Genomic DNA, 13,304 nt, shown 5'->3' on the forward strand with positions numbered 1-13,304 from the left:
TTTTCTTTTCATACTCTTGAAATTGTTATAAATTCAGCCAGTATCTTCTCCCTGCAGGTACAAACAGAAAGATTGATGATTCAGCATTTAACGTGATCAGTGATATTTTCAGAGAAATTTGGGGTTTTCCATTCCAAGAGCAGGGCTCATACGAAAGCTCTACATGAAAACACTTAATATTATGAAATGGGGGTTTTTTTTTTGTAAGCAAAAATACAAAACATTTGGTCATTCCAGCTTTTCACATATCTCGAAATTGATCCTTTTTGTTGTCATACAGCAGTGGTCACCATCCCTGCTCCTGGAGAGCTACTGCCCTGCATGTTTTAGGTATCTCCCCACTCTAACACACCTGACTCTAATTATTAACTCCTTATCAAGCAGCTGAGGTTTGTCAAGTGCTTGATAACAAGTTAATCATTTGAATGGGGTTATTAGAGTGAGGAGATACCTAAAACATGCAGGGCAGTAGCTCTCCAAGCGCAGGGTTGGTGACCACTGTTATACATGATGGTAAACTGAACTTTTTTACTAACTTTGAACTTTTTTTTTAACTTAAAAAAAAGACATTTGAAGACATTAACTTGGGCAGTGGGAAATTATGAAAGCATTTTTTTTCAGTATTTACTGACAAAAGGTATAATCAAGATAATAAATGGCAGATTAATTGTTAATGAATATAACCCTTAGTTGCAGCTCTAAATAGTGACTTGTCAGATTTAAAAAAAAAAAAAAAAAAATCTTGAGAAAACTTATTTTATGCTCAAAACTTTGACATTGGCACATACTACTGCTTCTTTTCCATTTGGAAATCAGCCACTATAAACACAATTAAATGCATTTTTTAAGTCTGTCTTAAACAACATCTGTGAACTTTATCAAAATGAAACAAGCGTTGTGCCATTTTCAAACTGGCACCATCTCTCTTCGCTTTTGGAGTTCAGCTTCTAATCACACCCGACAGTGACGTCACAGTGTACTGACACACCCAGGAGTACACACATACATCACTGCAGCAAGGTGAGAACTAAACCACTCCCTCACTGTGTTCATTGGATGTTAAAACATGTGTAAATTTGGTAGTGATCTTCTTGTTGCTTTTATCACTATTCCAGTAAAATCCTCATGTAACCTATAAAGCTCCTAGAGGCACCAGCTTTATAGAATCAGATTAAGTTGGTATGATCGCTGATGGGAAGTTATCTAAAAGCCTAATATCTTAATGGAAATACAGTAATGGTAATAAAACACTGTATGACAGAAGGTGAGGCATAACTGATTTCACTGTTGCATCTTCTACGGTGGGGGGGCCTGATAAGCAGACCTCTCTTTGGCTCGGTGTGTGAAGTAATTATCTGATTATTCTTGCAGAGCGCTGCCAGAGGCTGCGTTGCATTTCCACAGTTTATTGAGAGCAGACGGACTCAGTGTGCAAGCTTAGCAGATTGGGCTCCAGCTCTCTTCTTGGACGATGACCAGGAAGAGAAGGCGCTCTAACAGCATCTCTACTGCAGGGTGAGAGCGTCCACACAAGCACTGTGAGGAGGAAGCAACACGGAGGTAGGACACGAGATTAAATTGCATGTGAACACACTGAGTCAGTTTAATGTGCTCGGACTAGGAGAGGCATCAGTGCCAGGGTTTAGCTGTCATGACTATAATTTAAACTGTTAATTGTTTTATCTAGGACAAAAAGCCTTGAGGTGCATTTTAAGATTTGCGGCATGCAGAAAAAGGAGATGGATTGATTGTAATAGACGGCTGTGATTAGTTTATTTTACATTTTCAAGAGTGAATTTGTCATTTTTATGAGCACAAGTAAGTAAATGCTCTTTGTCTAGTGACCCAACAAGTCATCACTGGGAACTGGCTTGCTTGAGAGTGTTTCTTAAATCTAGAGGTGTTGTTTATGTCCGCCTTATTTCAAGTGCTGCAAACACTAACCTAACCCTGTAACTCTAACCCTAACCCTCTGAAGTTTAACAGGAGACTGGTCATCTATTTTCAACTGAAGCAAAGGTTAATAGCTTAAAGTGGTTGATGTTGTTGTTGTTGTTATTGTATGTTGTGGACAGAGTGGAGATGCTGACTCAGCTGGTTCTGGGATGGACCGCCTTGCTCAGTGGCCTCCAGCCCGCTGCTCCCTCTGTCACAACCAGTAAGTACTAATGTGAGACGACAGAGATCGAACAATAGTGGGCCTCCATCCATGCCAGGAGAAGTTGTGTCTTAGCCAGATCAAGTCCATTTTGAATTTGTGTAGCCCAGTATCACAAATCACAAATTTGCATCACAATCTGTACAGCAATATAACATCCTCTGTCCCCACACCATCAATTTGAATAAGGAAGAACTCTCTTAAAAAAACTTTTAGGATAATGGAAGAGATGTCAGCAGTATTTTCCTCAGTGTGTGTGTTTGGTACAGAATGAGCTTGACTCAATTAGCTCCACTAATTGACATCAAAGTAAATTGGAATGTGAGTCGCCAGCTCCAAATGGAGGCTAACGCTGAATGTGCATTTTAGCTCTGGTTGTTTTTGATAGCACAGCTTTATTTTCTGAGAATTAACTGACTGTTTGACAGCAACACATGAGGTCTTTCAAACCAGCTCACCCACTCTCAGAATGTTACTCAGTGTGAGGAAAATCAGTTTTCCACACATGATTGAATGGTCAGACCAATAAAGAACTCTTATAATTCTTTAATTGTGAGTTCCCAGAGTGCCAACAGGTGAACAGAATGAGGCCAATTACTGGAGTTATTCCATGGAACCCAAAAAACAGGTGGAATGAGACCCTACAATCGATTTGACACCAAATTTTGAATGTTCAGAGCTCGGTGGGTTTTACTCTTAAATGAAAATGTGATGATTTTTCCCCACATATTGTTGCATTGACCCCTCATGCAAGGAACAGGATAAGAGATAAAGCAGGTACAGTAGATTAGACTTCACTTTGTTACTCCTCTAAATTATGAACAGGAAGTGTTTGAAGGAGGTGGGCTATTGTAATCCTTTATGAATATAGACACAGCTCTTTAAGATTGGAATCTCAGTAGCTTCATCTTTGTCAGGTGAAGAAGAATCTGGTATTATAAGAGCTAAACTGAGTTTGGCTGTGTGCTCGCACTCATAGAATGTGGAATTATAATATAGAACAGGTACTAGCACTCTTACTCTAATGGTAAGATGCTAATAAGTTGGGAGGAAAACTTAGTAGGTCACTTGAGAGTTTCAGTAAAGTTTTTCCATCTCTGTGTTTGTGTGCAGGGTTTCCCTCTAGCAGGGAAAGCAGGTGGTCAGCTACGAAATGTCAAGCTTTCTTCCCTCCTCCACTTCCACCCCCTATGTTTCCTCCACTCAAGCATAAAGCAGAACTGATGGTAAGGAGATCACACACACACACACACACACACACACACACACACACACACACACACACACACACACACACACACACACACACACACACACACACACACACACACACACACACACACACACACACACACACACCAAGTTTACCGAAGTCACTTTTGGGTGTTTACATAGACTTGCATACATTTCTTTAAGATTAACCCTAACCCTAACTACTGACCCAAAAAAATCAATGTTTTAGCAATTGGGGACACAGCTTTTGTCCCCCAATTGCACAAGCTGCCCCCAACTGGTTTGTGTCCCTGAAAGTGACATGAGCATGCCCACACACACTCACACCAACTAATGTGCATTGCTGTAGAGCATTCAGGTTAAAAGAGGTTCTCTACCAATTTTGCAGGTAACCTAACATCTATATAACTCGGTCACCTCCAGGATTTTTATTTTTTTTCATTCTCAAACATTGTTCTGTTCTTCAGTGTGATCACTAGAGGGCACATACACAGTAGCACACCCCAAGACCTGTAACGTGACTTTCAGTAAAAGCCGTAGTGTATCTTCTGATGCTACGTCTAGGATAACCTTTTCATATCCTACACAGAGACTTTAAATGACCAAATGTGTGAAATAATGATAGTTTACAGTTTGCCATGAGCAAAACACATCCATGATGGTGGTGATGATGATGATGGTGGTGATGGTGGTGATGATGATGATGATGATGAATTCCTGCTGACTTGACTTTAACTCCTCAGGTTGATATCACAGCATACATCACAGGACCTAAAGGAGAAAAGGTATGACAAACCGTATTATTAAAACAGTTCTAATTTTTAAAAAAGTTTGATAATTTATAGTAGTGACTTCAGTAAGTAAAGTATAGCAGCTCATTCACACTCATTACTGCTGCCATTCATTGCAGTTGTTACAATGACTGTTGTTGCAACAAATGTTTTCTTATCATATTATATCAATAATAGATAATACAATTTGATGTTCATGTTTAAAGGGCTGCAGAGGACCCAGAGGACCCCAGGTACACTATAACACACACACACACACACACACACACATGCACACACGCACGCAAGCAAGCATTTAACTTAATCTTGCTGCATATCTGTAACTGTGTATAAATGGAGATATTAAGCTTAAAAGGAATAGTTGTGTTAATGTGTGCTCTGAACGTCAGGGCAAGCCTGGTGTGATTGGTCCAGACGGAGAAGTAGGACGAGTGGGAACCATGGGCCAGACTGGTGAACAGGTCATACAATGTTTTTCCATGTCTATGAACCCACTATTATACACTGATCTACAGTCAGTGCATCTGACTGACTGTTACACAATTTCTAAAGGCTCTTGTGTTTGAAAGATTCTATTTAAATATAACTTAGAATAATTAAGAGCAAAATGTACTTAAAATATTGAAGTACTAATTTTGTCTGTCTGACGTTCTATTATTATATATGACATTATTACATTATGCTATATGTTTTGTAGTTCACAATCTAGGCGTTGGGCCCCTCCAAAGGGTCTCTAGATAAATCTGAGGGGTCGTGAAATGGATTGGAATGAATTAATGGGAGAGGAAAGAAGATACACAAGTTCTGATACACACATTTTTTTTATCCTCAATCTGAAAAGTAACTAAAGATTGATAATACAATATTTCCCCCTGAAATGTAGTGGGGTTGAAGTATAAAGTTTCAAAAAAATGGAAACTCGTAATAGAAGTACAAATACCTCAAAACACAACTTAAATGTACCTAGATACTTTCCACCACTGGTTACTCTGTTTTGTAATAGTTAGAATTAGATGTGAAAAAATAATTAGTATTTACATTCATTTATTTTACTAATTAACTGTATAATTTTAACCTAACACTAATGTTGTGGTCTGAGCTCATATGAAAGTGTTTCCACAGGGAGAGAAGGGAGACAGAGGCTGGAGGGGTCTGTATGGAGACATGGGAACTCCCGGGATGATAAAGGTACATCTTAACTTGGATTCATGCCTCATTCAGTGAACCTTTGTAACCAAGTCATCACACACCACCTGATTGACTATACTGTATATCACATGAGCTGGATTGATATATTGCTACATGTAAATAATGTAAGCCAGGCATCGACCATAGCTTCCACTGCCTGGATGTTATTCATTACTACTTGTTGGCTGTTATTTACACACATTGTAACTGAGGAGTGGGGGTTGTATGGGTTTATTTCCCATAAAGCTGCTGAACTGTTTGCCAGATGTCCATCATGTGTCGAAATCATACATTAGAAACATGTAAAATACAGTATCATGTAACCTGCCCAAGTTTACCAGTGATACTGTGTTTACTACCTCATCTGCTGTTCAAGTGAACTCAGAAATGTTTGACAAGATGAATGAACTAATGACTGCCTAAATGCTCCACTGGTGCCATCATGAGTGGCACCTGTTCTTGCTAAAACTGAATTATGCTGTGACTTAATGTCACTTGTCAATTTATGTCACTTCTCACAAAGTGATCATGGCACTGCCAGTAGTGGACTGCAGTCAAGTGATTTTTAATGTGGGAGAACCTGGTCAAGCCGTGTGTGTGTGTGTGTGTGTGTGTGTGTGTGTGTGTAGAAAGGACAACAGACTCACATTACAGCAATCATTTCTCAAGTTCAATGGAAGACTGCAAGGGAAGACTCATGTTCATCTCTTATTCGTTGACTTCCCCTCTGCTTTAAATACCATACCACCCTATATCATGGCTGAGGAGCTCATATCCCATTTCACCTTTGACCTCTTCTAGGTGGGATAGATATTGGACTTTCTGAAAAAAACATACCCTGCAGAGTGAGAGTTAAGAGTCCGGTCCAATGAGCTTTCCACCACTGGTCCTCCTCAGTTCCTCCTCTACTTCATATTCCTCAGTGTACAGTGTACTGTATACTGACATAAATGGAGCCTGTGTGAGAATAGTACATTATAATATGATTATGAAATACCCTGACAATTCTTTTGTTGTCAGCCTGCTTCAAAAAAAATCAGTCTCTTTTAGATGATTTAACTAACTGGTGTAAATCTTCTTACCTAACGGTCAATATAAGCAAAATGAAGGACATGCTGATTGATTTTGCAGTTGATTTACATTTGTGTGTGTTTGTGTTTGCAGGGCAGTAAAGGACAAAAAGGATTCAAGGTAAGTGACTGTTATGCTGCATGTCTTCTTTTCAGATTAAAACACCACTGGCATTTTCATAGATGTCACTTATTTTTCATCTTTATTTATTTGTGTCTATATTTTAGGGTAATAAAGGTTTGAAAGGAGACAGAGGACTCAGCGGAGGGATGGTGAGTTAGGGAAAAAAAACGTCTTTCATTTGCTTATTGCTGGAAAATGTGACACAAAATGATATAAAACAATTTAACTGCGTGTGCCAATCAACCTCGGTGTGACTGCAGGGTGAACGTGGCATCGCTGGAGAGCCAGGAGAGAAGGTAAGCTGACATGACGTATATTAAGTTGAAAACATTACATGAATGGAGGTAGAGCTGTGAATGCAGGGGTTTCTGTACTGTGCTGTTCCAGGGTGACTGGGGCCAGTTGGGAAAGCCAGGGCTGAGGGGTAAGCCAGGACCCAGAGGAAAGACTGGAGACAGAGGAACCATGGTAGGTAGATTCAGTATTGGACAACTTTAAAAAAGGATTTCGGGTGGGGAACTAGTTAAATGACTTGAATGAATGTCACCTTTTTAGCAAGCATAAACATCATTAAAAGGTGTATGTTTATAATTTTTGATGGTAAAAAATGTTTAACTTTATCAGGGCATGTTAAATAATAGCTGAGGTCTCATGCCAGAGTTACGGTTAGCTGACAGTTCATTGAAATACAGTATATAATGTGGAGTATGTGTTCGAGGCCCCAGGAAAACTGCTTTAATAGAGTTTTTATGAATAGACAGTGAGACAGGAGGCCCCCAAACCACAAACTTGAATTTATGCATCAATCTGTCTGCAGGGGTCGAAAGGTTCTCGTGGGCCTACAGGCAAGCAGGGACATCTTGGTCAAGTAGGACGGCCTGGTCTGAATGGACAGCCTGGACGACCTGGACAAGGTTGGTGACATCATCACTGATTTAACATCTAGCTGGCTGTTACTAAACCTGAAAAATACCAGAGTTTGAATGATTTGAGGGTAGAAACAGAGGGTTTATTAACTGTAAGCTTGTTCATGATGTTTTAGGATGAACCACAAACATAAACTCATTTTTAGATACAAATATAGTGCTTTCATGGATTTATAATAAAAGAATGTTAATGTAATGATCTGTTGGTCATTATTACAATTTAATTTTCATAATGAAGTGTTACCCTTACTTACACATGATAAAATATACAAAAAATTTAAAGCTTTTTAAAATAAAAAATAAATAATCCTAAATGTAAAAAGACCGTGTTACAAGACCAACACAGCCGTAACATATAATATTTGATTTGACATAAAAATGAAAAATTGTCATTTGCACACTAAAACTTTAACAAGCTCACTTTAGTGACAATTATTTATGCAATAAAAAGCTATTTTTGATAGATTAGAACCTCACCAGTCACGCACCCACAACTGCAGTTCATCTAATGAAGGTGTGGAAACATTGTGGAGCACAATGTAATAAAAAATAAAAGTTCACAGAAATGAATGTATTGCCCCAGTGCATGCTGACAGGCTTCCTTATGACATGATCTGCACACAGCCAGTCATATGAATCTTAATCATGGTTTCATCTCTCCACTCAAACTGCATTCAAAGAACCAAATTAGCAGGTTTATTTTAGCCTGATGACAGCATGTTAGTCTGAATTAGTTCAACCGTATTTGAAAACCGGACACAGATGTCTGATAATATAACTTTGTGTTGTAGTGTATGTCCTATCAGGTCTGGAGGGAGACAGAGGAAGCCAAGGTCCTTCCGCCACATGCAACTGTTCACAAGTTCCAACCCGACAGCAACAGTGGGACAATGTCCAGTCGGTCAGTGTCCCACACTGTTCGCTTTGTTTATTTTGATCTCTATGAGCTGCTTTGTCTCAGTGTGTGATGTCAAGAGATTTCAGTTGATTTTGTTTGTAGTATGTATCAAGAATTCAAATGTTGCTGTGTAAATAGGCCTTTCTCTCTCTCTCTGTGTGTGTCTCTCTCCAGATCTTTATTGCAGATGGGGAGAGGCAGATGAGGAGGCTGCGGGGGCAGAATGTGATGGTGCTGCGGACAGACAGACAGGCTCTGTACATCTACGCTGAATCCCAGTGGATCAATGTACTGGTAAATACTGCAAGAAAATCACACAGACAAGAATGACACGTCACAGGTACACTACGTATAAAAGCATGCAGCTAGGGTGGAGAGGATGATGGTGCAAGTGTAGTTGTCAGAGGAGGATGGACAGACTCCACTGAGTTTCAGGTGCAGTGATGATGTCTTCTTTCTCCTTACGGCCTTCTTCTGTTTCTGTTTCGTCATGCTGCTGCTTGTGTGGACCATAAGGACCCCAGACACTGAGCCGCTCCACCCAACACACTGGAGATAGGAGCATGGTGTAGCCAAGTAGGACATGTTCCTGGATCAACATTGCTATCAACCAATCACAGCCCTCTGACATCAGCAGTGTGCTCCTTTAAATTCCTTTGTGCTTTTCCAAATTGAAGTCAGTCCAATTAAACAAAATCAACACTAAAACTGACCAAAATCCTTTAACTATCTCTTTAAGTCAGTAATATAAAATCTTTATTGTCTACCTGGAGCTGTAGCTGTATAGCTTGCTAACTATTGGCTATGTTAACATGTAGGCTTGCCAATACAATCAAATATTTTTCACTAACATTAAAGAGTAAAGATGATATAAGTCACTGCAATCTTGCAAATATTGTTTTGAATAGACTATTTAAAAGGAAGGAAATGTGTTTATTACAATTCTTTGTGTGAGTCACAATGGTAAATAAGTCCGTATTAAAGGATTAAGTCACTTAAAGACATGCAGTTGAGGATTTTGTTCAGTTTTTGTGCGGATTTCATTCAATTGTACTGGCTTCAATTAGGAAAACTTTCCTCTGAAGAAGCACAAAGGAATTTTAAAAGAAGCACAGGAGCAGCGCACTGGTGATGTCAAAGCTGTGATTGGTTGATCATAATGTTGGTCCAGGAACGCAATGTGGGATGTTGATCCAGGAACATGTCTCACTGGGATAATCACGTCATGTGGAAATAGGAACTCTTTCCCTTCTCTCATCCCCACCACTGATCACTGATGCACCCCAGAGCAACACACTCCTCCGCTGGAACTCCGATGGAGACGCATGTGCATTTGTTTCAGCACTGTAAACGGCCGTAAAGCATTCTCCTTCTCTTCGTTGATACACTTAAATAAACCTATATATTTGTTTATAATGTTTTCCTCCTCTGAAAAGTATATGATTGAGTCCTCTGATATGATTAAAGAGTATATGATATTTGCTGTTGCTGCTGCAGAGATCCCACAGAAAGATCAATAAAAATCACATCACTGTCTCTTATCATATTGTGATATTGAAGACGTTTTCTGTTGTTTAGTCATTATCTTTATTGCTCAGTGCCTAACTAAATAAATGAAATTCTCTCTGTTTGGTAAAAATGACTTCTTGCAGGAATTGAGAAGCTCTATCAGTTTAATCTCTGTGCATGCAGTAGATAATCAGGTTGCAGTTTGTAGTGGAAAATGTTATAGGGCAAAGATTGTGAAGGCCTCACTTTAAAGTTAATATTCTCTTGAAAAATGATAATCATGTGGAAGTTTATATCTGGGAGCTGTTTGAAACAACTGCAGCTTCCTTCACTTTCAGCACTTAATGGGAAAGTCCTGTTTCCATGTTTGGTGGTGTGGAAGAAAAGCAAAATAAAGACTGAATTCTATGATCTTGACGGTGATATGTAGTCTCAATGCTCTTTAAAAAAATGTTGAACCCTTAAACAGGAGATACTTCTTGTTTTCTGGTGCGTCACACACTGATGACTCTGAACTGCAAGACCTCAAGTGAGATCACATTAACAGAGTCCATTTGAGGAACCCATTGCTATATTTACGACTTTGTACCTTTTTAAAAGGGAATTCACAAGTTATGATATACAGTTTTTACAAAATGTAACTTAAAATATTTTTTATCTACTCTTCCTGAACATATACTGAAATCTAATTAAAACAAAAGACATGATATTTGAAAAATAAGGCAACATCCATCTTTGCTTTGCTTCTGTTATTAGCAACAGTTTCCTAACCCTAACTACTTGAATCATTAACTCCACTTAATTTGTCAAAAACATGACATCACAAATTTCATTTGATGGCAGTAATACTTTTATACTTACCAGTACTGGAGCACATTGACTGGTGTGACTTTATGTATTAATATGATGAACAGGAGCTGGCCAGTCTGACTCCACCACTGCATGCATCACAGAGTTTTAAGACCGTTCATAATGACTCAAACATACCATCTGAGTCCTACCTCTTCTCAATCCACAGCTTCTCAACACATGAAAATTTACCCTCCAAACTCTCAAATCCCAAAATTTCCAACGCCTCCAAGCAACCACATTTGACCAGTGTAGAAACTCCAAAATTTGCACTTGATTTTGAATCATTTTTCTCATTTATTTTAAATGCAACAGCAGGTTTGATACCCATAACAGCCATGTGCTCTGCTAGGATATCCTTGAGCAAGACATTGAATCCCTTTCAAACTGTATGTTGTTCTGGAGCGTCACTGACATGAAACATAATGTAAGTCTAGTGATGACTTTCCTGCAGGGCAGTGGACATAGGAAGTTCTTCTCTCAGGCTATTCCTCCCCTCCGACAACATCACAAAAACAGACAAATCTGATGTTAAAACTACCTTGTTAAAGTACTTTAAAAACAAAATGAATGCACACTGATCACTGAAAAGAAGAAGAAGTAGAATATAACCGTAACAACAGTATATTCATTTTTGGCATCGGTGTTGCTGCACTGGTGGCAACATGTCATGCAGATAATTGGAATCTTGTGATAGTCAGGAGATGAAAACAGGAGGCAGAAACAGACTCAGATTCAGCTGGATATAAAACAAATACAAAAAAAAAAAAAACTATGACCAGAAAATGTATCAACAATATCTCCATCAGCTGATCCATATTTTTTCCCTCCAAAATGAAAGACTATTGAGTGTGGAAGAAAGCTGCAGACTAACTACTTTACTGACTTGGTTCATTAAGCTAGCTAGGCTAATGTAGCCGCTTCACTGGATGTCTAACTAGCTGTGGCTAGCTAATAGATAACACTTGTTCAAAACTAGAATTGTAGCAGTCTGAAATGATGCACTGACTTATTAGCTAACTCAATGTTGTATCCATTATCATCTTCCTCTGAGCAACAATGCAGTTAGAGCTCCTGGCAGCTGGCACAGGTCAATATTGGTAGGGTCAGAACTTAATGAAAAATGAGGCCAAGATACTTAAAATTGCTAATTTTGTCTCATTAACATTCCAAAAAGAATTCAGAATGAATATTTGAGACTCTGCAACCAGTGACTTTGAGGCATTTTATTTTAAAAGAACTTTTTGAAATCAATTATCTAATAGTAGCTAAAACGGAAATAAAACTATTGGCTATGAAGCTCAGTGTTTGTCAGGTCTCTTTTTAAGAAAATACCAATCATAGAAGCAACACACAAGACGTTACCCCGAGAATATCAGACTCCTATATAAATGAGATGGCAGTGTGAGAGTGGTAAACCTAAAACTCAGAAACCTAAAGGGTGACATCACTTAAAGTTACAGTCGAGGGTTTCTGCGGCGTATATGTCTTTTACCACACATCTGTGAGCAGTTTGAGCGTTTTGTTTTTTTCAGGCACTTGTTCCCGGGGCGTCCCTTTGGCTTTTCTGATCATTAGCGGACACACACCCTTAATAAATAACTAGCAAAGTGATCGACCAGTTGCTAAGCTGACAAAGTGACTGATTTATTTAGTAGCTGTAGCGAGCTATCACACAATGATCTAGCTTGACTTCGTGACACGTTAGCTAACTGTTAAGAGTCTGTTTAATGAAGGTCAGTCTTTCACCTAAAATGTGCGGACATTTGCTTGATGTTGCTGAGTGACTCATGCTAAAGCCCAGCACAGATTACAGATGTTTTGGAAAATACTTCAACTTTCAGTCAGTTCATGTGGGACTGTCTGGATAAGTCAAACCTGGTGTTTACAGGTTCTTCAGACAGCTGAGACGAAGGGAAAAAGATGCTAATATGCCAGCAACAACCTCCGAGACATCTCATAACTGTACAGAGGGAAGGGAAGACATTGGGAGAACTGTTGCATAGCTCCCTCTGGTGTAATAATTGTAAAAATATAATGTGAATTTGATTGGGATGTTAAAACACCTGTAATCTGATCTGTTGACTACTTCTAGGAAGTATTTGTTCCATCAGTGCGCATTTAAGCATAAAGTCTTAACTCTCGGGAGTCATCAGCCATGAGGCTGATTGAAAAATACTCGATGAAATGATCCAAACATACCCTCGGTTGAACAAGCTGTTTAACACTTCGACATATTTTGAGAGTAGAGACCATTTCTGGTCAATCTCATACACCTTTGACACTTCTTTTCAACTTAAAATAATTATAATAATAACAATATCTTTCCAGTATTAAATAATCTTATATAAAGACACACACACACAAAAAAAGTTTGAAATAAATGTCAATGCTCCCTCTAAGAGTGCCCCCTTCCCATCCTCCCACAACGCTACTTCCATTGCCACGGCTCCATGCAGTACCAGTTACTTTGCAGCAAATAGTCTCTGTTGCTGTTGTCGTTCAAGTCTTGCCTTTATAGTTTTTCGATGCAAAGCTGCAGACGTTGTGAAAAAAGC

This window comes from Scomber japonicus, chromosome 11, assembly GCF_027409825.1.
Source record: "Scomber japonicus isolate fScoJap1 chromosome 11, fScoJap1.pri, whole genome shotgun sequence".
In the NCBI taxonomy this organism is placed as follows: Eukaryota; Metazoa; Chordata; class Actinopteri; order Scombriformes; family Scombridae; genus Scomber; species Scomber japonicus.